We start from the raw sequence: 26906 nt of genomic DNA, 5'->3' as shown, positions 1-26906 counted from the left end.
ATACTCAAAGATAGAGCAAGAACATGCAGAATATTTGAGGATAGTCTTAGAAATCTTGAGGAATGAGAAATTATATGCCAAGTTCTCGAAATGCGAGTTTTGGTTAAGGGAAGTTCAGTTCTTAGGACATGTGGTGAGTAGCAAAAGAGTTTTAGTTGACCCCGCCAAGATAGAGGTGGTGTCCAACTAGGAAAGACCAACTACCCCAACAGAGGTTAGAAGCTTTGTGGGTTTAGCTGGATATTACCGAAGATTCGTGCAAGACTTTGCTAAGATAGCCGGTCCACTGACTAGACTTACCCGAAAGACAGAAAAGTTTGTATGGACAGAGAAATATGAGGAAAGCTTTCAGGAACTGAAAAGGAGGCTGGTGTCGGCACCAGTGCTCGCTCTTCCCGATAGAAAGGGAGAGTTTGTGATATACAGTGACGCATTGTTTAAAGGATTAGGATGTGTGTAACGACCGAGGAATTACGCTTGTATTATATTATAATAATAATAAATTATGTGTATTATTATGTGATTAAATGTGTTAAGTCGTTGAACCCTAACTGCTATGTGTTATGTTTGGTTGTTTTGATCCAAACGTGTTTTGGATATTTATTGAGCGTTCTATCGTCAGTTATATATATATTATATCAAAACCTGTACAGCTCAAAACTATGTTTTAAAAGCCCGTATTTCAAACAAAATCATTGGCCCTATTTTGCCAAAAATGCCCTATACCGTATCGCTATTCTGAACCCCTAGACGTTTTACCAATTGACCTTTTTCGCGAAAAACGACTTTTTCCGGACCCTTCGGGTACCAAAAACCCCACAAAAATCACATTTTTATTTTTATATGATCATGAAATTATCATATATCATTTTTCTTTGCATTTTTGTAATATTCATAATTTTTGGGAGTTTTTAGCATTTATTTTGTATTTATTGGATATTTAAAAATTCAATATTAATACCCAAAAATTATAAAAATTGGGGCCAAATATTTTTATTAGGAGTGTAATTAGACCCTTAATTTTATTTAGGGGTATTATTTTCATAAATATAAAAACCAGATTTATAATTAATTATTCAGTTAATTACTATTAAAAATCAGAAAAAAAAAATAAAAAGAAAAGGGGTTAGGGTTTGAGTGAAGAACAGGGCAGGAGAATCAAAGTCAATTTTGATCGTGATTCCGGCATCCAAATCGAACGTGTGAGTACTCGTTTTGAAGCCTGTGATTCGTAGTTTTCAATTATGTAATCATTTTTGTTGTTTGATTTCTTGTTTTTAATTTCGTAATTTTCGGGTTTAGTTCTTGAATTCGGGTTTTGTGATTGAGTTGTTGTTGGATGTTTTGATGATTACGAGCAGTTAGATCGTTGTTTTGCGAGTCGAACGGCACCGGTTTCGTGCCTGTTGGTGTCCGTTTCTTGGTTGTCGGAGAAGCGGCGACGCCGCCGCTGTTCGTGTTCGCCGGTCTGGTTCGACGGGGAGGAAGGACGAAGGAAAGAGGAGGACGTCCCTGTGGTGTTTTCGGTGAAGAACGAAGCAAAACCAGCTTGGAACCGTGGTGTTTGGACGTTGTTTTTGTCTCGCCGGATTTTCGCCGGGAAACGTCGCCGGCCTCGGATTCTAGGTTGCTGGGGTGTGTTCTTCGCGACCCGGGTTCGACCCGGTTTGCAACCCGGTTTCGACCCGGGTTTGATCCTAAAAACCCTAATCTGAAAACCTGTGTTGTGTTTCTGATATATTAATTATTTATTATATTTTCTAAAATCAGAAAATCAGTTTTAAAAATTCTAATAATTAATTAAAAATTAGTTTTAAATTCTGAAAAATAGTATTATTAATTTCTAAATTATTTTATTAATTTATAAATTCTAATTTAATTATTTAATTATTTAATTATTTATCTAATTATTTATTAGTTATCTAATTAATTAATAATTAGGTAATTAATTAATAATTAGGTAATTAATTAATAAATAAGGATTAAACTGATTAATAATTTGGTAATTAGTTAATATTACGAGTAGTGATTCGATAATTAGAGTTATTATTCGAGCAATAGTTATTCGAATAATATTGCGGTAATTACTTGTATCGTATAATTAAATATCGATAACTAATTGATTAACGAATCGTATAAGTTTAAATAATAATATATTAGTTCGGTAGTATCCGAGAATAGTGCGTAGCTCGTAGTTATACGAGTGATTAATTGTTAAGTGATTTATAATTCGAGTAATTATTAGTTATTCGATAAATAACGTATCAGTTAATTGTATCGATTGATTATTTGTAAATAATCGATCTGATCGGGTAAGCGTTAATAATTAGTAAATTAGTGTAGTAAATTGTAATTAATCCTAATAATTAGGGATTAATTATTTAAAAATAAAATAATTATTAAATAATTATTTAAAAGTATAATTAAAGATTATTCAATTATAATTAATTATTTATAATTGATTATTAATTAATTAAATCTTGTTTAATTCATAATAATTCAACCGTTAGTCCGATTTGAGCAAAACGAAGACCCCTAGACTCAGAAAAATGAGACGAATCCAATAAAAATAATTGTGAGTCATAAATTCTCCCGAAAGAGAGTGATCTTGTGATAATTAATAGTTCGTAGGCCCTAATAGGGGTATAACTGAGTTGAATAAATCCCGAAAAATTATAATAAAATCAGATATGACTAGTAATGCAAGTATAAGCCTAGAATTGATTCTAAAAATAATTATAAATCTAGAAATTAATTATATGCTTTACGTGCTACGTGCTTTATGTGATTATGTGAATAGATGTGCTGTATAAATGTATGTATATATATATGCGAGTCAGATAGAAACGCATGGGTAGACTGATAAGGTTGCGTGATATCAATTCAAGATACACGTATGTAGTAAATTATCTAAACACCTATCTTTCCATGATTTGTTCAGTGTTAGCAAGGCAGAGCAAGCTAGGGTCAGAAGGCAGTAAGTTAAACCAGGTTAAGTACGCACAAGGCAAGTTTTTCCCCTATTCTAAATTCAGAATAGTGATTTATATTTCCTTTCTATCGTATCAATTCTCTTTGATAATCATTGTTCATATACACTGTTACCCATTTATTATCACTTGTTCCATTTTATTTCAATTCTTGATTTACCCAATTTATTGAATTCCCTGTTCATATTTCAATTCCTTTACCCTTGTTACATATAGTCTGGTATATCCTGGTGTTGGGATATATCAATAGCATTCCGATTATTCCGGAGGCTAAGCCTTGGACTGGATGGTTACTCTACGGACTGGGTTTTACCCAGACCATTATTTAATAGGCCATAGTTGCCTGAGTACTCCTAATGTTGGTTGGGTCTATGCAGTTGGGTATAGATCCGCACTATATTCTGACTGATCAGCAGGTTATAGTGCATATGTTGGTTCTTGTTCCAGTCTTGTTCATTTGGCACTCGCCAGTATTGGCAAATTATTATCATATACAGATACAGATGGTTGTTCAAACCAGCAGCTTATTGGTTCATTTATTTCTCTCTCTTTATAATATATATATATTGTTGCAGGCTTGTTGAGCAATTTTGGCTCATTTCTTTTATTGTCACTCCTATTGTTTTACAGTTAAGGTAGATAATGAAACCCATCAGGACCCGCATAGTCAAGAAGCGAGTCAAGCAGCGGGACCCTCTTATACCAAGAGTGTTCCTTCCTATTCCCGAAGAGAGTTTTGAAGTGCCAGATCAGGTGTAGCAGGATAAGTAGTAATGTTGGGTTGAATAAAAGTTTTGTGTAGTTTGAATAAAAGATTGTGTAGTGAAACTATAGATAGAATAAAGTTTTGTAACAAAGGGAGTTCTTGAGACAAGTTTTATTTAGTTGGGTTTGTAATAAAGTGTAGTGCATGATTCTTGTTTTCAAACTCAACCCTTAAAAGATCCTGAGTAGTGATAGTTCGGGGTAATTATTGTATTTATATTCCGCTTGTGCAGGTATAGTTGGTAATTATTGTTAATAATGCCCCAAATCTATACCCCGGATTTGGAGGGTGTTATAGTTGGCATCAGAGCTTAGGATTGACCTTGGAAAACAAGAATGTTAGGGTTAAGATAAGATAGGAAAATAAGATAGGATGAGAGTAAGAGTGTTAGGACTGTTAGTCTATGTGATTAGAAGTTATGAGTTATAGAATTGTGATTTGATTGTTTTTGTGTTATTATTTTTTTTATGTATATTAGATGGCTTCTTTATCATCATCTACGGAGAGGACCGAGACAGATCCAGTGGATGCACAGGTAGTAGCCCCAGTGTCAGAGCAGATCTTACCTCCATTGCCACCTGAGCCAGCACCAGAGATACCACTTCCCCCGGAGGTACCAGGTTTTGCAGATTATTTTCCATACGTTGAGCCAGAAATACCAGATATTCCACCATTAGAGTTTCCGATGTTTGATATTCCTGATATGGTTGATCTTCCGCAGTGGGAGGATTTAGAGCCTCAGATTCCTATGCCACCAGTCGAGATTCCAGAGCTGCCACATATGGAGCCAGAGGCAGAGCCGCCAGTGTATGCGCCTATGGAGCAGCCTGTCTTATTTCCTGCCCCATTAGCCATTTATGCACCTGTTCCAGGAGTTTATCAGTTTCCTCAGCCGGAGTTTATAGATGAGATCGTGGTAGATGGACCATTACCTTCTCGAGGTTCCAGCACTGATCTTCATGAGCATTATACCATGACTTACCAGCGCTTTCAGGCAGAGAGGGAGGAGAGGATTAGATGGCAGAACCAGTGTAGAGAGATCCTTGGATTGTATGAGACACAGACGGATGGTCCTGTCAGAGCATTACGACCGGATTATATACTGAGAGAGAAAATACATCATATTCACCGGGTTAGTTCGCAGCAGCTTACTGATTTGAGACAGCAGGATCTTAGTGCGGAGACAGCATATCGCAGAGCATTGGGACTTACCGAGGCAGTGCTAGAGGCAGTGCAGGAGGAGTTGAGCCACGTACCACCAGGATTTTGAGACCAGTAGATCAATGAGTGTTGTATTATGTATATTTTGTAGATAGAGGCAGCATAGTATTGTATGACTAGTTTGTATGAGTGTAGCTACTGACTCTGACTGATAGTAGTAGCAGTACGACTGTTATATCATAGGTTTTTGTATCAAGCACTGACACCTGTAGCTGGTGTTCTACCTATATATATATATATATATGAGATAATCTTTTGCACGTTTTCTTTATTTTATTTCCAGTCATTTAAGCATTTACATTTATTTCAGTACCATTGCATATTTACAAATGTAGTTTTATTCACGATCAGGTTGTAAAAAAAAAAAAAAAAAATTAAACATATCATACTGTTTTATCTATTCAGTTATTTAATAAGTTATTTTATTTTCTCAAATCGACTGTTTTAATATATGTTTAATATACTGTTATTAAATAAGATCCATTATTTATTTACCAGAAAAATGGCACCTAAGAGAAAAGCGCAGCCCGACTCATCGAATGGAAACACCGAGGGACAAAACAATAATAAACAGATGGATCAGATGTTTAATCTCATGCAACAGCAGATGTTGATGATGCAACAACAAATGCAGCAGCAGCAACAGCAGTTCCAGCAACAGATGTTACAGCAAGCCGCTCATCCAGGACATCAAATACCACCAGCAGCACCTACGACTACTTTCAAGCAATTTCAGTCGGTGAAGCCACCGGAATTTATGGGTTCCACAGATCCTACAAAAGCGAGAGCTTGGCTGAAAGAGATGGAAAAGGCTTTTTCGTTGGTAAAGGTTGAGGAAGAGCAGAAGACAGATTTCGCTAGCTATTTTCTAAAAGGTGAAGCTAATTACTGGTGGGAATCAAAGAAAGCTTTGGAAGAAGGTGTGGTGACCTGGAACAGATTCACTGATCTTTTCTTGGAGAAATATTTTCCTCGTTTTATGAAGAATCAGATGGAGATCAAGTTCCTGGAGCTGAAACAAGACAACTTATCGGTTGCGGATTATGAGACCAAGTTTACTGAATTGGCAAGGTTTGTTCCAGAGCAGGTGGATACGGACGAGAAGCGGGCCAAGAGATTTCAGCAAGGACTGAAACCATGGATTCGTAGCAGGGTAGCTGTGTTTGAATTGACAACTTATATGGCTGTTGTTCAGAAGGCTATGATTATTGAAGGAAAAAGTGAAGCAGCTCAGAAAGAGAAAGGACCAGGAAATTTTCAGAATCGTTTCAACAAAAGGCCGGGATTTCAAGCTCGGGGAAAAGTAAATTTCAAAAGGCCAGAGCAGAACAATCAGAGGATGGGAAATCGACTTCCAGCCCCAATTCAGCAGAGACTTATCTGACCGCTTATACCTGATTGTAGAACGTGTGGTAGAAAGCATACAGGAGTTTGCAACAAGCTAAATGTTACGTGTTTCAAGTGCAAGCAAAGGGGACACTATTCTGGAGAATGTCCAATGGGAAAGGCAGAAGTTACTTGTTTCCAATGTGGGAGAAAAGGACATATCGCCAAAGACTGCAGAGGAATTGCAATGGCTGCCAGTATTCCAAGAATTTTAGCATTACCTCCACCTCCACTACCACAGCAAAATCAGCCCAGAGCAAGAACTTTCAACATGTCAATGAAGGAAGCGGTACAGAGTCCGAATGTGGTTGCAGGTACACTCCCTGTAAATTCCGTAAATGCTTTAGTATTGATTGATTCAGGAGCTACTAGATCCTTTATTTCTGAAGCCTTTATCTCTAAGATAGATTGTGAGATTCAGTGGTTGGATGAAGTGTTAGTCATAAAATTAGCAAATAATGATCAGGTTGCAGTAGATCGAGTATGTCCGAGCTGTGATATTAAGATAGGGAGATGTCATTTTTCAGTTGATTTGATACCTTTTAGGTTAGGGGAGTTTGATATTATTTTAGGAATGGATTGGCTGTCTAGTAATAATGCTCAAATTGACTGTGCGAATAAGAGAGTGAAATTGCAAACTGAAGAAAATGAAACGGTAATATTTAAAGGTGAGAAGCAAAAGCAGAAATTCCTATCAATAATGCAGATGAGAAGATTGCTACGTCAAGGATGTCAAGCTTATTTAGCCTATGTACGGGATGTTGAAAAGGGAAATTTGAAGATTGAAGATATTCCTGTAGTTTGTGAATTTCTTGATGTTTTTCCAGACGAATTACCAGGACTTCCACCAGATCGAGAAATCGAATTCACTATTGACTTGACGCCAGGGACAGAACCAAGTTCGAAAGCTCCATATCGAATGGCACCTGTTGAAATGAGGGAATTAGCAAAGCAGTTGCAAGAACTTCTTGACAAAGGAATTATAAGGCCAAGTGTATCCCCATGGGGTGCGCCAGTATTGTTCGTGAAAAAGAAGGATGGTAGTATGCGACTGTGTATTGATTATCGTGAGCTGAACAAGTTAACTATCAAGAATAAATATCCTTTACCTCGCATTGATGATTTATTTGATCAACTAAAAGGAGCAGCATGGTTTTCGAAAATCGACTTACGATCAGGCTATCATCAGTTAAAGATCAAGGCCGAAGATATTCCAAAGACAGCGTTTAGAACAAGGTACGGACACTATGAATTTCTTGTAATGGCTTTTGGATTGACGAATGCACCTGCAGCATTTATGGATTTGATGAATCGAATATTCAAGAAGTATTTGGATAAGTTTATCATTATATTTATTGATGACATCTTGATCTATTCAAAGACGGAAGAAGAGCATGCAGCGCATCTAAAAACGACATTGGAGATATTACAAAAGGAGCAGCTTTATGCAAAATTTTCCAAATGCGAATTTTGGTTGAAAGAAGTGCAGTTTCTAGGACACATCATTAGCAGAGAAGGCATTCAAGTTGATCCAGCAAAGATTGAAGCTGTGTTGAATTGGGAAAGACCAAAGACGCCGACAGAGGTTCGAAGTTTCTTAGGTTTGGCAGGATATTATCGAAGATTTGTCAAAGATTTTACGAAGATAGCTACACCGCTGACCAAGTTAACTCGACAAAGTGAAAAGTTCGAATGGAATAGTAAGTGTGAAGAAAGTTTTCAAGAGTTGAAGAATCGGTTGGTGACGGCACCAGTATTAGTATTGCCAGACGAGCAAGGAAATTTTGTTATCTACAGTGACGCTTCATATCGTGGTTTAGGATGTGTGTTGATGCAACATGGTAACGTCATTGCATATGCGTCGAGACAACTTAAACCTCATGAACAGAAATATCCTACGCATGATCTGGAATTGGCAGCAATTGTTTTTGCATTGAAGCTTTGGAGACATTATCTGTACGGTGAAAAATGTGAAATCTACACGGATCATAAAAGTCTGAAGTATATCTTCACGCAAAAGGAACTAAACATGCGACAACGTCGATGGCTAGAATTGATTAAAGATTACGATGTTACAATCAGTTATCATCCAGGAAAAGCAAATGTTGTAGCAGATGCGCTAAGCAGAAAAGAAAGATTGAATCGGTTGACTTCATGCGAAGAATTGGCCAGGGAATTCGACAAATTGGAAATCGAAATTCGTATTCCTAATGAATCTGCAGAAACTATCTACGCTATGACTTTCCAACCAGAATTGCTGGAAAAGATTCGCCGTTGTCAAGAAGAAGTGATGAGTCAAGACGACAACTTAACAGGAGAAGAGATTACGACTCAGAAAGATAATGAAGGAATTTTACGTTTTGCGTCAAGAATCTGGATCCCTAACGTGGCAGAATTAAAAGAAGAAATTATGCGAGATGCGCACAATTCGAAGTATTCCATTCATCCAGGAAGCACGAAAATGTATCGCGATTTGAAGGAAAACTTTTGGTGGCCGAATATGAAGAAGGAGATAGCAGAATGGGTGAGTAAATGCTACACATGCCAGCGAGTTAAAGCAGAACACCAACGTCCGAGTGGGTTATTGCAACCATTAGACATTCCAGAATGGAAATGGGAACATCTAGCGATGGATTTTGTGGTAGGACTACCGAGGACTAGGGCAAATCATGATGCGATATGGGTAATCATTGACAGACTTACGAAGTCGGCACATTTTCTACCAATTAATGAAAGATTTTCGCTCGACAAATTAGTGCACATGTATCTCAAAGAAATTGTGATGCGTCATGGAGTACCAGTATCAATTGTATCGGATCGAGATCCTCGTTTCAATTCAAGATTTTGGAGACAATTCCAAGAATGTCTAGGAACGAAGTTCAATATGAGTACAGCTTATCATCCGCAAACTGACGGCCAAAGTGAAAGGACAATTCAAACGATTGAAGACATGCTACGAGTTTGTGCGATCGATTTTGAAGGCAGTTGGGATGAACATTTACCCCTAGTGGAATTTTCTTATAATAATAGCTATCACGCCAGTATTGGAATGCCACCGTATGAAGCATTATATGGGAGGAAATGCAGATCACCCGTGCATTGGGATGAAGTTGGAGAACGCAAGATTTTGGGTCCAGAATTAATTCAGCAGACAAAAGAAAAGATTAATCTTATTCGAAAACGAATCGAGGCAGCACAAAACAGACAAAGCAGATATGCAAACCAAGCCAGGAAGGATATGGACTATCAGGAAGGAGAACACGTATTGCTCAAAATATCACCATGGAAAGGATTGACCAGATTTGGCAATAAAGGGAAATTGAAGCCACGATACGTTGGACCATTTGAGATTTTGAAGAAAATTGGGAAGGTTGCGTACGAGTTAGCTCTACCACCCCATATGCAGCACATTCACAACGTATTTCATGTGTCTATGCTTAAGAGGTATAATCCTGATACAAGGCATGTAATAGAGTATGAACCAGTAGAACTTCAGGCAGATTTGTCATATGTAGAACAGCCAATAAGAATTCTAGATAGGCAAGAGAGGGTATTAAGAAATAAGTCTGTGTCATTAGTGAGAGTTTTATGGAGAAACCCAGTGGTTGAAGAATCAACCTGGGAGCTTGAAAGTGAAATGCTAGAAAAGTATCCTCAGTTATTTGCATAATTAGATTCTGAGGACAGAATCTTGTTAAGGGGGGGAGAATGTAACGACCGAGGAATTACGCTTGTATTATATTATAATAATAATAAATTATGTGTATTATTATGTGATTAAATGTGTTAAGTCGTTGAACCCTAACTGCTATGTGTTATGTTTGGTTGTTTTGATCCAAACGTGTTTTGGATATTTATTGAGCGTTCTATCGTCAGTTATATATATATTATATCAAAACCTGTACAGCTCAAAACTATGTTTTAAAAGCCCGTATTTCAAACAAAATCATTGGCCCTATTTTGCCAAAAATGCCCTATACCGTATCGCTATTCTGAACCCCTAGACGTTTTACCAATTGACCTTTTTCGCGAAAAATGACTTTTTCCGGACCCTTCGGGGTACCAAAAACCCCACAAAAATCACATTTTTATTTTTATATGATCATGAAATTATCATATATCATTTTTCTTTGCATTTTTGTAATATTCATAATTTTTGGGAGTTTTTAGCATTTATTTTGTATTTATTGGATATTTAAAAATTCAATATTAATACCCAAAAATTATAAAAATTGGGGCCAAATATTTTTATTAGGAGTGTAATTAGACCCTTAATTTTATTTAGGGGTATTATTTTCATAAATATAAAAACCAGATTTATAATTAATTATTCAGTTAATTACTATTAAAAATCAGAAAAAAAAATAAAAAGAAAAGGGGTTAGGGTTTGAGTGAAGAACAGGGCAGGAGAATCAAAGTCAATTTTGATCGTGATTCCGGCATCCAAATCGAACGTGTGAGTACTCGTTTTGAAGCCTGTGATTCGTAGTTTTCAATTATGTAATCATTTTTGTTGTTTGATTTCTTGTTTTTAATTTCGTAATTTTCGGGTTTAGTTCTTGAATTCGGGTTTTGTGATTGAGTTGTTGTTGGATGTTTTGATGATTACGAGCAGTTAGATCATTGTTTTGCGAGTCGAACGGCACCGGTTTCGTGCCTGTTGGTGTCCGTTTCTTGGTTGTCGGAGAAGCGGCGACGCCGCCGCTGTTCGTGTTCGCCGGTCTGGTTCGACGGGGAGGAAGGACGAAGGAAAGAGGAGGACGTCCCTGTGGTGTTTTCGGTGAAGAACGAAGCAAAACCAGCTTGGAACCGTGGTGTTTGGACGTTGTTTTTGTCTCGCCGGATTTTCGCCGGGAAACGTCGCCGGCCTCGGATTCTGGGTTGCTGGGGTGTGTTCTTCGCGACCCGGGTTCGACCCGGTTTGCAACCCGGTTTCGACCCGGGTTTGATCCTAAAACCCTAATCTGAAAACCTGTGTTGTGTTTCTGATATATTAATTATTTATTATATTTTCTAAAATCAGAAAATCAGTTTTAAAAATTCTAATAATTAATTAAAAATTAGTTTTAAATTCTGAAAAATAGTATTATTAATTTCTAAATTATTTTATTAATTTATAAATTCTAATTTAATTATTTAATTATTTAATTATTTATCTAATTATTTATTAGTTATCTAATTAATTAATAATTAGGTAATTAATTAATAATTAGGTAATTAATTAATAAATAAGGATTAAACTGATTAATAATTTGGTAATTAGTTAATATTACGAGTAGTGATTCGATAATTAGAGTTATTATTCGAGCAATAGTTATTCGAATAATATTGCGGTAATTACTTGTATCGTATAATTAAATATCGATAACTAATTGATTAACGAATCGTATAAGTTTAAATAATAATATATTAGTTCGGTAGTATCCGAGAATAGTGCGTAGCTCGTAGTTATACGAGTGATTAATTGTTAAGTGATTTATAATTCGAGTAATTATTAGTTATTCGATAAATAACGTATCAGTTAATTGTATCGATTGATTATTTGTAAATAATCGATCTGATCGGGTAAGCGTTAATAATTAGTAAATTAGTGTAGTAAATTGTAATTAATCCTAATAATTAGGGATTAATTATTTTAAAATAAAATAATTATTAAATAATTATTTAAAAGTATAATTAAAGATTATTCAATTATAATTAATTATTTATAATTGATTATTAATTAATTAAATCTTGTTTAATTCATAATAATTCAACCGTTAGTCCGATTTGAGCAAAACGAAGACCCCTAGACTCAGAAAAATGAGACGAATCCAATAAAAATAATTGTGAGTCATAAATTCTCCCGAAAGAGAGTGATCTTGTGATAATTAATAGTTCGTAGGCCCTAATAGGGGTATAACTGAGTTGAATAAATCCCGAAAAATTATAATAAAATCAGATATGACTAGTAATGCAAGTATAAGCCTAGAATTGATTCTAAAAATAATTATAAATCTAGAAATTAATTATGTGCTTTACGTGCTACGTGCTTTATGTGATTATGTGAATAGATGTGCTGTATAAATGTATGTATATATATATGCGAGTCAGATAGAAACGCATGGGTAGACTGATAAGGTTGCGTGATATCAATTCAAGATACACGTATGTAGTAAATTATCTAAACACCTATCTTTCCATGATTTGTTCAGTGTTAGCAAGGCAGAGCAAGCTAGGGCCAGAAGGCAGTAAGTTAAACCAGGTTAAGTACGCACAAGGCAAATTTTTCCCCTATTCTAAATTCAGAATAGTGATTTATATTTCCTTTCTATCGTATCAATTCTCTTTGATAATCATTGTTCATATACACTGTTACCCATTTATTATCACTTGTTCCATTTCATTTCAATTCTTGATTTACCCAATTTATTGAATTCCCTGTTCATATTTCAATTCCTTTACCCTTGTTACATATAGTCTGGTATATCCAGGTGTTGGGATATATCAATAGCATTCCGATTATTCCGGAGGCTAAGCCTTGGACTGGATGGTTACTCTACGGACTGGGTTTTACCCAGACCATTATTTAATAGGCCATAGTTGCCTGAGTACTCCTAATGTTGGTTGGGTCTATGCAGTTGGGTATAGATCCGCACTATATTCTGACTGATCAGCAGGTTATAGTGCATATGTTGGTTCTTGTTCCAGTCTTGTTCATTTGGCACTCGCCAGTATTGGCAAATTATTATCATATACAGATACAGATGGTTGTTCAAACGAGCAGCTTATTGGTTCATTTATTTCTCTCTCTTTATAATATATATATATATATTGTTGCAGGCTTGTTGAGCAATTTTGGCTCATTTCTTTTATTGTCACTCCTATTGTTTTACAGTTAAGGTAGAGAATGAAACCCATCAGGACCCGCATAGTCAAGAAGCGAGTCAAGCAGCGGGACCCTCTTATACCAAGAGTGTTCCTTCCTATTCCCGAAGAGAGTTTTGAAGTGCCAGATCAGGTGTAGCAGGATAAGTAGTAATGTTGGGTTGAATAAAAGTTTTGTGTAGTTTGAATAAAAGATTGTGTAGTGAAACTATAGATAGAATAAAGTTTTGTAACAAAGGGAGTTCTTGAGACAAGTTTTATTTAGTTGGGTTTGTAATAAAGTGTAGTGCATGATTCTTGTTTTCAAACTCAACCCTTAAAAGATCCTGAGTAGTGATAGTTCGGGGTAATTATTGTATTTATATTCCGCTTGTGCAGGTATATTTGGTAATTATTGTTAATAATGCCCCAAATCTATACCCCGGATTTGGAGGGTGTTATAATGTGTGCTTATGAAGCACAGCAAAGTTATAGCGTATGCCTCTCGGCAATTGAAGGAGTATGAGAGCAGATACCCGACACATGAACTAGAATTAGCAGCCATAGTGTTTGCCCTGAATATTTGGAGACACTACCTATACGGTGAGAAGTGCGAGATTTACACAGACCATAAGAGCCTCAAATATATTTTTACTCAGAAGGAACTGAACATGAGACATAGGAGATGGTTAAAGTTGATTAAGGACTACGACTGTGAAATTTTGTATCACCAGGGTAAAGCCAATGTGGTGACTGACACCCTTAGTAGGAAGGAAAGACTCAAAATGATAATGACATCTGAGGAATTAATTAAAAAATTTGAGAAGATGGAAATTAACGTGAGGACGACCGGTAAAGGAACATAAGGATTATTTGAGATTAAGTTAGTGCCAGAACTGACTGAAAAGATACGAGTATGTCAGGAAAAGAAGATGAGTGAAGAAAGAGGAACATTGACCTGTGAGGAAGTGAGATGCGAGAAGGAAGAGAAGGGGGTCATGAGGTATGCGTACCGAATTTGGAAAATGTGCAAGAGTTAAAGGACGAGCTGCTGCACGAAGGGAAAATCTCCAGATATCAATCCACCCAGGAAGTACGAAGATGTACCGTGACCTTAAGGAATATTATTGGTGGCCTAACATGAAGAGAGAAGTAGCAGAGTGGGTCAGCAAGTACTTGACATGCCAGAGAGTGAAGGCTGAACATCAGCAACCTAGTGGACTATTACGGCCCCTGGAAATTCCGGAATGGAAATGGGAGCATATAGCCATAGATTTTGTGACAGGCCTACCAAGGATAAAGACCAATCACGACGACATATGGGTTATCATAGATAGATTGACCAAGTCCGCACACTTTCTACCAATCAATGAAAGGTACACCGTAGACAAGCTGGTGGATATTTACTTAAAGGAAATTATAGTGAGACACGGCGTTCCTGTTGCCAGTGTCAGATCGAGACCCGAGGTTTAATTCCCAATTTTGGAGAAGCTTCCAGGAATGTGTAGGCACCTGACTAAACATGAGTACCGCTTACCACCCCCAGACTGATGGATAGAGCGAAAGGACTATTCAGACCCTAGAAGATATGCTACGAGTGTGTGCCATCGACTTTAAAGGAAATTGGAATGACCACTTACCCCTGATCGAATTTGCTAACAACAATAGCTATCACCCTAGCATAGGAATGCCTCCGTATGAAGCTCTTTATGGAAGGAGGTGTCGCTCTCCCCTATGTTGGGATGAAGTTGGAGAACACAAGATAATAGGACCAGAGTTAGTCCAACATACCAGGGAAATGGTGGGACTCATCAGGAAAAGACTGGTAGCAGCTCAGGACAGACAAAAGAAGTATGCCGACCAGACCAGGAAGGATAGGGAATATGAAGTAGGAGATCCAGTGCTATTGAAGGTATCTCCGTGGAATGGAGTGATGAGATTTGGGAAGAAGGGGAAGCTGAGTCCCAGATTCATAGGACCCTTTGAAATTTTGAGGAGAATAGGAACTCTAGCTTACGAGCTCGCCTTGCCTCCTAATCTGCAACAAGTGCACAACGTGTTCCATGTGTCCATGTTAAGGAAGTACCATGCAGATGCATGACACGTAATAGAATACGAGCAGGTAGATTTACAACCATACCTGACCTACATCGAGCAGCCAGTAAGGATAATGGACCAAAAAGAACAAGTGCTGAGGAACAAGATTGTGAAGCTGGTTAGAATCTTGTGGAGGAATCAAAATGTCGAGGAGTCAACTTGGGAACTTGAAGACGCAATGAGGAATAGATATCCCCACTTATTTTCTAATTGATTCCGGGACGGAACCCTTGTTAGAGGGGAAGACTATTATAACTCGAATTTTTGAGACCTTGTAAAATGTTTAATGAATAGTAACCCTGACGGACGGGAAAAACTTTTTAGCCCACACTATGTAGTGCATGAGAAAATGAGTTTCGGAGTTGATATTATGATTATACGTACCAAATGAGTGTATGTAAACGCTATTAGTTTTCGAAGAAGACGAACTTTGAAAAACGACCATATTTACGAATCATCGAGGATTACGGGAATCACAATATAATTATGAAATTAAAACCCTATGGATTTATATCCAAGTATGATAATTCAAAACATAAGGAATAACTACGAGAGGAATTACGTCGTGAACCGTTTACGAGGAAGTATTACGAAAATGTTTAAGCGACCGAGCGAACGCGTAAACGATTAAATAAACGTAACGCACTAACTAACCATGGTAGAAAATTAACCATGGTTACTTTATCAAATAGTGAGCTAAGGTGTAGGATGATCAACCAAGGCTATTAAATAGTAAGCTAAAGAGCTAAACAAGTGGCTTCGCTTGTAATCTACCAATGCTAGCTAGATTTGTCTCCAAGATTGGCAACAAAGATCAAATCCTAGGATAGATACTAAGGAATAACAATCAAATAAAAAGATATCACAAGCCTCATTTCCAAGAAGCAACCAAGGAAGCATCACCAAAAACTCTCTCTTTCTCTCCCAACCATTCCATTCGGCTTTTTCATCTTCAACCAAGAAATCAAAATCAAAACTTCAATCTCTAGCCATGGATAAATCCTCCCATTAATTATCAAGCTTCCTACCAACCAAACTAAGGTAAGATAAATCTTTGAGCTCTTTTTATCAAGGTTTGATGGGTGAAATAAAATCAAGAAAGTTGATAATGAATAGTGTGAATAGTAACTCTTCTTTGGTTTCTTGATTTTAGTGGTTGTTTTAGGTTCCAAAAACTATACTAAGCACTCCAAAGACTTCACCATCATCAAGAACACATCCAAGCTCTCAAGAAAGGTATAAATCTTTGACCCTACCATATTTAAGATTTAATTTCAAGATCCTTTTAGTATATTATTGTAAACCTAGTTTTGGTGGGAGTATTGTTGTAATCTTGATATTTAGCTAAGTAGATTTAAGGTTGATTGTTGTTGCCTCAAGAACATGATGTTCTTGAGAGTATTTAGTGTGGTGATGATGATATGTTGATTGTTGGTGGTAGTATAAAGATTTAAGGCATAAACGAAACTCCGATCGTAATCGTAATCTCGTTAAAATGAACAAAACATAACTTTAAGTTTCTGCAGAAAGTCCCGAAGATGTAAAACTGTAGTTTCTTGAAAAATTACCCTTGATTATGATAGAAAATATTATAATTATCGTTTAGGCGCTTGAATCACTTGATTCCGATTTACGGATTAAAAGTTATGGCCGTTTTACTAAAAGTGATTTACGCGACAAAAACTGCTACGAATTACGAATTTTGAAAATATAAAGGATTGACTCAAAAATGTTCATAAATCATGAAATTTTTACAGAGAGTAGTAAATTGAGTTTCCTAACTTCCATAAAAATTTTAGGTGAAAACAATGATTTTTAAATTTTATAAAAATATCGGAGCCGAGACCACGCGATTAGAAACCATAAAATCCATAAACGGAGCCGACGACGAAAATGAAAATGAACTTAAGATACTTTAAAAAAGGAAGCGACCATGATGTGAATAAGGACATAAAGGAATAATAAGGGTAATATAAGTTGAGAGGGTGCATAATAATTAGTGCATGAGTGCGGGTAACCGAAAATTAGAACGGGACCTAACGAAACGAATTGTGTTTATGATTATAGATTTCCGAGCGGAACCTAGAGCATCCTCCAACTCGAGATACCTAGGCAAGTTTACGAACCCAACTCCATTTACTGTTGTATTGTGAAAGGATTGTTTTATTATCATTGCATAATACCATGCTTGCCATGATACGTAGTAATTGAACTTTTCGCATAATATAGCGATGTTGTACGATAAGTAAGTATCGTAGAATGTTTAATTCCGATTTAAGCGTGACATATAAGTATAAGACCGTGAGTCGGTCGGGATTTTAAGATAAAAACCCGGTGATCATCCCGGTGATATTATAGGACGATTAAAAGTCCATAGTAGTACGGTTTAAAAGGACTCAACGTCCACTAACAAAATACCAAACACCTCGAACATTTATTAAAACGATTTCTAAAGGTCATATTCCCTCAACTATACTTTATCATTCAAATAATAAATATTTATTTACTATTCATTTATTATGGGAGGAGTATTCTCCAGTGAATATTTATTTCAGACTCGATTAAATATTAAAGATTATTAAATCACTTAAACATAAATTAGTTGAGGAATATTATTTCAAATATTCTTTTAAAAGTATAATTATTCGAGGTTTAATTATTCAACGATTAATATTTGATTATTAAGCATTAGTTATTTAATAGTTTAATTATGATTTAAAAATCATAGAGCATGATTCAAAATACTTTCTGATTTTCGGAAAATCATTCGAATAATTTCAGATAGTCAGAGAATATTATCTTGACTTATTTTAAATATATGGATTATAGTTTCAAAAGAAACTCCCCCTTATATAACAAATATGTTGACAACGGTCAACTCACATCCCTAGTACTTCCTCCGAAAATTCTCGGAAGTACATATATATACGTACAAATCCAAGTGTACCTATCAACAAGCAATATGCTTGGGGAACAATATAAGTTCCAGATTGATGATGAGATTCTTATAAGGACAAGGAGGGGTAGACTCCAGTACTTCGTGGACTGGGGAGACTACCAATTTAATACCATATGAGAAGGTATCTTATATACTGATGAACATGTGGAGTATGCGTACCTGAGAGGGATGGACGCAAAACCGTGTCTTGAGAGGGATAGACACGAAGTGTGTACCTGAGAGGGACAAACACAGAAAAGGCCCAAATGCGGTCAGGGTGATAACCAATAATAAAAGGGAATCGTCCATCTACATGTAGAAAAGGTTACTATTTCCGTAGTACGACTAATCATCGTATATGGTGGCTCCGGTGAATGTCCTATTCTTCCAATTGGAATTGTGATGCAATACCGTAACTTAAGCCTAGGTGCTGGGTTTACTATTAAGGTATTCACAGAATAATAAAATCCACTAAAGAATTGTTTTCATAAGAAGGTGTGTATCACCAAGGAAAACTAATTTTGAATAAAATATAATTATCATATATGATGTTTTAAGTGAGTTATCATACAATCATTTTCATACTGCACATTTTTATGCTGGGCATTATAGCTCATACTTGTTTTCTTAAATTGACACAACACAACAGTGAATCAAGATGCCTACCATGAGAACCACAACCAGGAAACGGGTAGGAAATGGCCAGCTGTTCCGTAGGTTGTTTGGTATTGTACCACAGGTAGTCCGAATAAGCTGGATTGGTTTTCAGTTATTTTTAGTTCGACTTATTTATATGTATGACTTATGTAAGGTAATAAATAAGAAACGTATATTTGGCCGACGGACCCGCTTTACTTAAAGGTTATTCCCCGGTAAGACTTAATTACTTTTGGGTTGTAATAATTATCACTTTGTGGTTGATCTACTGTAGTAATGAATGGTTCGTTTCCAAGACAATAACCTGTAAGTGTGTGTGTGTGTGTCTGATATGTATGGGGTCTTAAAGTGTGATTATATATATTATGATGCGAGGTATGTGGTTTATAGTGATTGAGATGGCATGGCCTCCGAGATCCCTGACCCCAGATTTTTGGGGTGACATACTATATGAGATTCACGCAAACTATATTCCTTCAACTACTACCCCCAAACTTAAAATATTCACTATCCTCAGTGAAGGTAAAAGTAAGGAATCAGGCATACCTACTATGAATCAGAATCCTCACCCTCAATGGGTGGAGTGTCAGGTGTGTCTGGAGGCGGATACACTGAATCCTCAGCAAAAAATGGCCACTGGATGTCAACACCGGTGGCTCTAAAAGCTGTCCCAAGTGCCTGGATGAGATTGCGTGTAAACCGACTATGGATGTCGTGCATCACATCCATCCTCCTCGTGAGATGCCTATACAGTGTCGAACTCAAACCAGCTCCCATCTCTGCTTCTGCTGCCTCCTCCTGCTGCTGCTGCTGTCACGAACCAGCCTCCTGTCCATATTGGGCTCTCCAAGCTACTCTACGGGCTTGCTGAGAACCTCCTGCTGTAGCTGCCTCCATAGGCACACCGCCTGGCAGATGATCATAAGAATAACCCAGCCCCTTAGGATGGGGCTTCCCTCCATACCACTCTTGCATACTCTGCAGCGTAGCACTTTCAATAGGAGCACTGGAAAGCTGAAGCTGCTCATGTGCTGGCCAATGAACTCCAACCTCCATGCACAACTTCGTCACAACTGACGCATACGGAATATCACCTGTAGTACCTCCCATCAATAATCTGAAAATCCCTTGATGTATCACCATCCCCAAGTCAATGTAATCATCTTGCAGAATACTCCACAGCAGACGAGCACGCTCCACAATAATCTCTTGCACTATGCGAAGATGGCATGATGTTAGCATAAATAAACGAGTTCCAAGCTCGTGCAAACCTGTTCATGCACGACGCCGGGAAAGTGGAGTAATCTGTAGTGCCCCTCTTGAACTTCCAATAAGTCTCAGGCACACAGAGAGTAACAATGATGAGATCCAAATCAAAGTCCTCTGGAGTCTTATCGTTCCACGTGTCCTGACCCACCTTTCTCACAGGCTATTCAATCACTGCCCTGATAGCATCGGCACTGTACTCTACAGTCCTCCCTCTCACCACCGTGAACCCATTCTTCTCTGCCTTTGCGTTTGCATAGAACTCCCGCACAACACTCATGGGCACAGCAGCGGGAGCCTCACAGAAAGGTACCAAGCCCATCTTGAGAATCATCTCTAACAGCTTAACATCCTTCCCTGATGACAGAAAACCTTGCTCCTTAGCAATAAGCTTCGAGAGAAGCCTCGTGTACTCCTCCTCAGCCACAGGAGTAGAAAACCTGGGCCTCATACCACCCGCAGATGAATAATCGGTGGTGCTGCTGTCAACTTGTGTTCTTTGTCTCTTGGATGCCATCGGAATTGAAGAAGAAAGAATAAAAGCTTAAGTGTTTAGAGAGTATTTGTGTTTGAGAGTTTGAGAAGTGGTGGAGAAGATGTGTGTAAGTGTATATATTTATAGGTGGAGAGATATGAATTCTATAAGGAATAGAAGTGGGAATTGATTATGGGAATCGTGGTAATAATGGAATTGATTAGGATAGGGAATTATGGGATGTGGAAGAGTAAAAATCGGGTTGGAATTGATTTTGGAGTAAAAGTCCCGATTTTACCTTAATAAACTGCCGAAAAAATTTTTTTTTCGAACAGGACCCGGCGCGGGCGCGCTCACTCTCTGAAAACCGGCGCGGCTGCGCGCTAGAATAGCGCAAGCGCGCTTGGTTACTGAAAAACTGGCGCGGCCGCGCGCTTGTTCAGCGCGGGCGCCGCCAGCTTCTGTAGTTGGCCATGAATTTTTTCTTTTTCTAGTTTTTTTTTGTGTTTTTCTCTTTTCTTCTTGGTTCATTTCATCTACCTACTAATGTACAATATACTTGGGTTGCCTCCCACGAAGCGCTCTTCTTACGTCGTTAGCTCGACATAGAATCTCGAGATCAAGTGGACAACAAAATGACACTAACTACCTCGCGCTTTGCCGTGTCACCATAATAATGCTTCAACCTCTGACCATTTACCTTGAATGCTTGGCCCGAATCATTCTCAAAATTTTCCACCGCTCCATGTGGAAACACAGTTTTGACAATGAACGACCCTGACCATCTTGACTTCAACTTTCTAGGAAAAGACGGAGACGAGAGTTGAACAAAAGAACTTATTACCCTGGCACAAATGATTTGAACACCAAACCTCTATCGTGCCACCTCTTGACTTTCTCCTTATACATTTTATTGTTCTCATAAGCTTGAAGTCGAAACTCGTCAAGTTCATTCAATTGAAGCATCCTCTTCTTTTTAGCCGCATCCAAGTCTAGATTCAACTTCTTCAAAGCCCAATATGCCTTATGCTCGAGCTTCACAGGAAAATGACACCCCTTATCATAAACCAACTGAAACAACGACATTCCCAATTGAGTCTTATATGCTGTTCTATATGCCCAAACAGCTTCATCAAGCTTCGAAGACCAATCCTTCCTTAATGGACACACCACTTTCTCTAAAATGCGCTTGATCTCTCTGTTAGATACCTCTAGCCTGACCATTTCGTCTGAGGATGATAAGTCGTAGCAATGTGATGATTCACATTATACCTTTTCATCATAGCAGTGAACTTGCGATTGTAAAAATGCGAGCCCTCATCACTAATTATGACTCTTGGAGTTCCAAACCTTGTATATATCTGCTTGTGAAGAAACTTAAGCACCACTTTCGCATCGTTCATTGGCAACACCTTAAATTCAACCCATTTTGACACGTAATCAACCGCCAATAAGATATACTGATTGTTACAAGATGAGACAAATGGCCCCATGAAGTCAATTCCCCAAACATCGAAGAACTCAACCTCGAGAAGCACATTAAGAGGCATCTCATCCCTTTTAGACATGTTACCCACACATTGACTTCGATCACATTTCAAAACGAACTGATAAGCATTTTTAAACAACGCCGGCCAAAAGAAACATGCTTGAAGAACACGAGTTGTTGTCTTTTCTCCACCATAATGTCCTCCATAAGTCGTTGAGTGACAATCTCGCAAGATCCCCCATTTCGCTGTAAGGAATACATCTCCTGATGATTTGGTCAGCTCCTTGGACAAAGAGAAACGGCTCATCCCACATATACCACTTCACCTCATGTAGAAACTTCTTCTTTGAGCATAAGATAAGTAGGGAGGCATGATATTACTCACAAGGTAGTTCACAATGTCTGCAAACCACGGTTCTTCTTCTTGCACTCCAAACAATTGTTCATCGGGAAAAGACTCATTTATCAATGTCTTATCCAATGAAGTAGCATTAGGATTTTCTAAATGCGAAAGATGATCAGCAACTTGATTTTCAGTTCCTTGATCTCTAGTTCAAATTCTTGGAGCAAAAGAACCCATCTAATCAATCTAGGCTTCGAGTCCTTTTTTGAGACGAGATATCGAATTGCGGCGTGACCAGTGAAAACTCTCACCTTAGTCCCAAGTAGATAAGATCGAAATTTCTCAAAACCATAGACAATAGCCAAAAGCTCTTTCTCCATAGTAGTATAATTCAGTTAGACACCATTTAAGGTCTTACTAGCATAGTAGACCACATGAAATATGTTGTTCTTCCTCTTTCCAAGAACTGCTCCAACTGCATAGTCACTTGCATCGCACATCATCTCAAAAGGCTCATTCCTAATCAGGTGCAGTTATGACCGGTGCCGTGATTAAATTCTTCTTCAATGTCTCAAATGCTGCAAGGCACTCATCATCAAACTTGAAAGGAACATCTTTCTCTAACAGACTGCACAAAGGCTTTGAAATTTTTGAGAAGTCCTGGATGAAACTCCTTGTAGAAACCCGCATGACTAAGAAAACTGCGAATTCCCTTAACAGAAATGGGTGGAGGAAGATTCTCAATGACCCCCACCTTGACCTTGTCCACCTCTAGCCCTTTACTGGAAACTTTGTGCCCGAGAATAATGCCCTGACGCACCATAAAGTGACATTTCTCCCAATTGAGAACCAGATTGGTCTCAACAAACCTCTTAAGAACATGTCCCAAATTTTGCAAGCATTCATCAAAAGAATTGCCAAAGACTGAGGAGTCGTCCATGAACACCTCCATATTCTGGCCAATCATGTCAGAAAAAATTGACATCATACATCTTTAAAATATGGCTGGCGCACCACACAGACCAAAAGAAACTCGTCTGAAGGCGAAAGTACCAAATGGACAAGTGAAGGTAGTCTTCTCCTGATCTTCTAGGAGTGATACAAATCTGATTATAACCCGAATATCCATCCAGAAGACAATAGTACGCATGACCGTTCCACCCTGTCGAGCATCTGATCAATGAAGGGCAAAGGAAAGTGATCATTTCTAGTGGCCCTGTTTAGCTTTCGGTAGTCCATGCAAACTCTCCACCCCAGTGACTGTACTTGTAGGAATAAGCTCAATCTTCTCATTTGCTACCACAGTAATTCCTTCTTTCTTCGGCACACATTGATCCTGGGCTTACCCATGAACTACCAGAAATAGGGTAGATGATCCCTGCATCTAGCCACTTAAGAATTTCTTTCTTCACTACTTCCTTCATGATAGGATTAAGTCTTCTTTGCTGCTCGACTGTAGGTTTGCTACCTTCCTCTAGCAGAATTTTGTGCGTACAATAAGAAGGGATGATTCCCTTGATGTCTGCTATAGTCCATCCAATTGCCGACTTGAACTCTCACAGAATCCTCAAAAGCTTTTCCTCATCACTCCCTGAAAGGTCAGATGCAATAATAATAGGCAGAGTAGATGCATCACCTAAAAATGCATACCTCAAATGTTCAGGTAAAGGCTTAAGCTCAAGAGTATGAGCTTCCTCAATAGAAGGCTTGAGGCATTTAGGAGCTTTATTTAATTCCTCCATTCCAAGTGATTCAAAAGGCATATCAATTTTCCTTTTCCAGGGAGAAACATTCAAATATTGCAATTATTCTTCCCCTTCGTACATCTTCACTATTTGAATTCCCCAATAAGGCTTTTTCCAAGGCATCAAACCTTAGCAATTGATCAAGTTCCGATGTGACCACCGAATCGACCAAATCCACTTTTAAGTACTCCTTATTATCAGTAGGGAATTTCATAGCATTGAACACATTAAACGTAACATCCTGATCCAGCACTCGCACTAGTGAGCTCACCCTTCTACACATCTATCAAGGTTCGACCACTCGCCAGGAAGGGTCTTCCCAAGATTATGGGAATCTTCTTATCCTCCTCGAAATTCAAGAATTACAAAATCAGCAGGAAAGATGAGTTTATCAACCTTGACCAAGACATCCTCCACAATACCTCAGTGGATATGTAACAGAATAGTCGGCCAATTATAAGGTCATATAAGTCGGTTTGGGATCAGGTAAGTCCAACTGCTTGAAAATTGACAAGGGCATCAGATTGATGCTAGCTCCCAAGTCACATAAGCATCTGTCAAAAGACACTTTTCCAATAGTACATGGATAAGTAAAGCTTCTTGGATCTTTAAGCTTCGGAGGCAACTTCTGTTGCAGCACAGTACAGTATTCCTCGATGAGAGCGACCGTCTCTAAATCATCTAGCTTCACCTTCCGAGAGAGAATACCTTTCATAAACTTTGTATAACTAGGCATCTGCTCGAGAGCCTCGGCGAAAGGTATGTTGATATGAAGTTTCTTGAACACCTCCAGAAACTTCTCAAATTGCTTGTCCAGATTTTTCTTCTACAGCCGCTAAGGAAAAGACGGTGGAGGATATATCTATTTCTCCCCTGTGTTACCCTCAGGCGGAGTGTGCTCAACAGTAGTCTTCCTTGGTTCCACTTCTTTGTCCTGTTGCACTACTTCTTTCTCAGCACCAACTTCTTTAGTTAACTCTTGAGTTTTTTGGGGATTCGCAACCTTTCCAGACCTTAAATTGATTGCCTTTACCTGCTCCTTGGCTTCCCTCTTTCCTGGCTCTTCAGTATCACTAGGTAATGTACCAGGCTGATGATTTAGCAAGGCATTGGCAATTTGACCAATTTGATTTTCCAAGGTCTTGATAGAAACAGCTTGACTCTTGCACATAAGCTTCAACTCCTCTAATTCAGATTTTTCATTGGCTTGTTACAGCTGGAGTTACTGTCTAGGTGCATACTGTGGTTGCTGAAACCCAGGGGGGTTGTATTGTTTAGCTGGGTACTGCTGATAAGGTTGTTGAACCGCATTCTGAGCATTGCTCCAACTGAAATTAGGATGATTGCGGTTGTTGGGATGATCAGTGGCTGGCGCTGGTTGTTGTGATCGCTGGAAGTTGCTCACAAACTGAGCTGATTCACTAGAAATTGCGCACTGATCAGTCTCATGGGCACTAGCATAAAGCTCACAGACACTTGCGATTTGATTTACTCCATAATTAGCCAAAGTGTCCACCTTCATCGTCAAAGCTTTAAGTTGGGCAGGGATAGCAGTAGCTGCGTCCAATTCCAGAATTCCTGCGACTTTTCCCTGAGTCAGTCTTTGGGAAGGATTCTGGTACTCATTAGCAGCCATCAGTTCAATAAGTTCATACGTTTTATCGTAGCTCTTAGCCCACAAGGCTCCTCCTGATACTGCATCAAGCATGGGTCTAGAAGTAGCACCCAATCCATGTAGAAGCAATTAATAATCATCCAATCAGGCATGTCATGGTGTGGGCACTTTCTTAGCTCTCCTTATATCGATCACAAGCCTCACACAGAGATTCCCCTGTTTGCTGAGCAAACTGGGTAAGAGCATTCCTGATTGCAGTAGTCTTTGCCATGGCGAAGAATTTAGTGAGAAACTTTTGCGCAAGATCCTCCTAGGTGGTGATAGATCCTGCTGACAGAGAGTGTAACCAGCACTTAGCCTTGTCCCTCTGAGAGAATGGGAACAAGCATAGCTTGATAGCATCTTCAGTCACATCATTGAACTTGAAAGTGTCGCAGATATCAATAAAATCCCTGATGTGCATGTTGGAGTCTTCAGTAGGAGAATCTCCAAACCGAACTGAGTTCTGTATCATCTGAATCATGCTTGACATGATCTCAAAAGTGTTAGCCCTGATGGCTGGTCTGATGATGTTTGACTGAATGTCAATAATCTTAGGCTGAGAATAGTCCATCAAACCCTTCGGATTTTCTGCTTGATCTCCCATCACTACTACAACTGGTTCTTCAACTTTCTCTTCTTCTTCTACCTTCTTTTCTTCCTCAAAAACTTCCTTCCGAACTACCACAACTTCTTCCTCGGCTTTATCCAGTGTTCTCTTACGAGTACGCGAACGCTTATGCATACACCCTCGCTAGAGTATATGAAATTTAATGACCACTGATGGAAAGCACATAAACTATCAATTAACACTGCAGTCCCCAGTAACAGCACCAAAAACTTGTTAGTCGCTAAACACGCGCTAAATTACACGCAAGTATACGAGTTCGTGAGTAGTATAGAATCTTTTCTAGTTCGTTCCCACAGAGACTGTATTGGTTAACTAATTAATTCACGCACTTAAGCAACAATGTATGGTTATTATTCAATGCTAAGACGATAACTAATTGAGGTTGATTATAACTAAGAATTA

At 38.2% G+C, this 26906-nt stretch overlaps 1 non-coding gene across 1 annotated transcript; it reads left to right on the top strand.

The window, feature by feature from the left end:
* The first annotated feature begins 25984 nt into the window (after positions 1-25984).
* LOC141676427 (small nucleolar RNA R71) lies at positions 25985-26090 on the top strand. Its single transcript, XR_012557017.1, has one exon. It is a non-coding gene; the product is annotated as a small nucleolar RNA R71 (small nucleolar RNA).
* Positions 26091-26906: the final 816 nt, after the last annotated feature.

Source organism: Apium graveolens, chromosome 7, assembly GCF_009905375.1.
Source record: "Apium graveolens cultivar Ventura chromosome 7, ASM990537v1, whole genome shotgun sequence".
In the NCBI taxonomy this organism is placed as follows: Eukaryota; Viridiplantae; Streptophyta; class Magnoliopsida; order Apiales; family Apiaceae; genus Apium; species Apium graveolens.
This window is presented reverse-complemented; position numbering and strand designations above follow the sequence as displayed.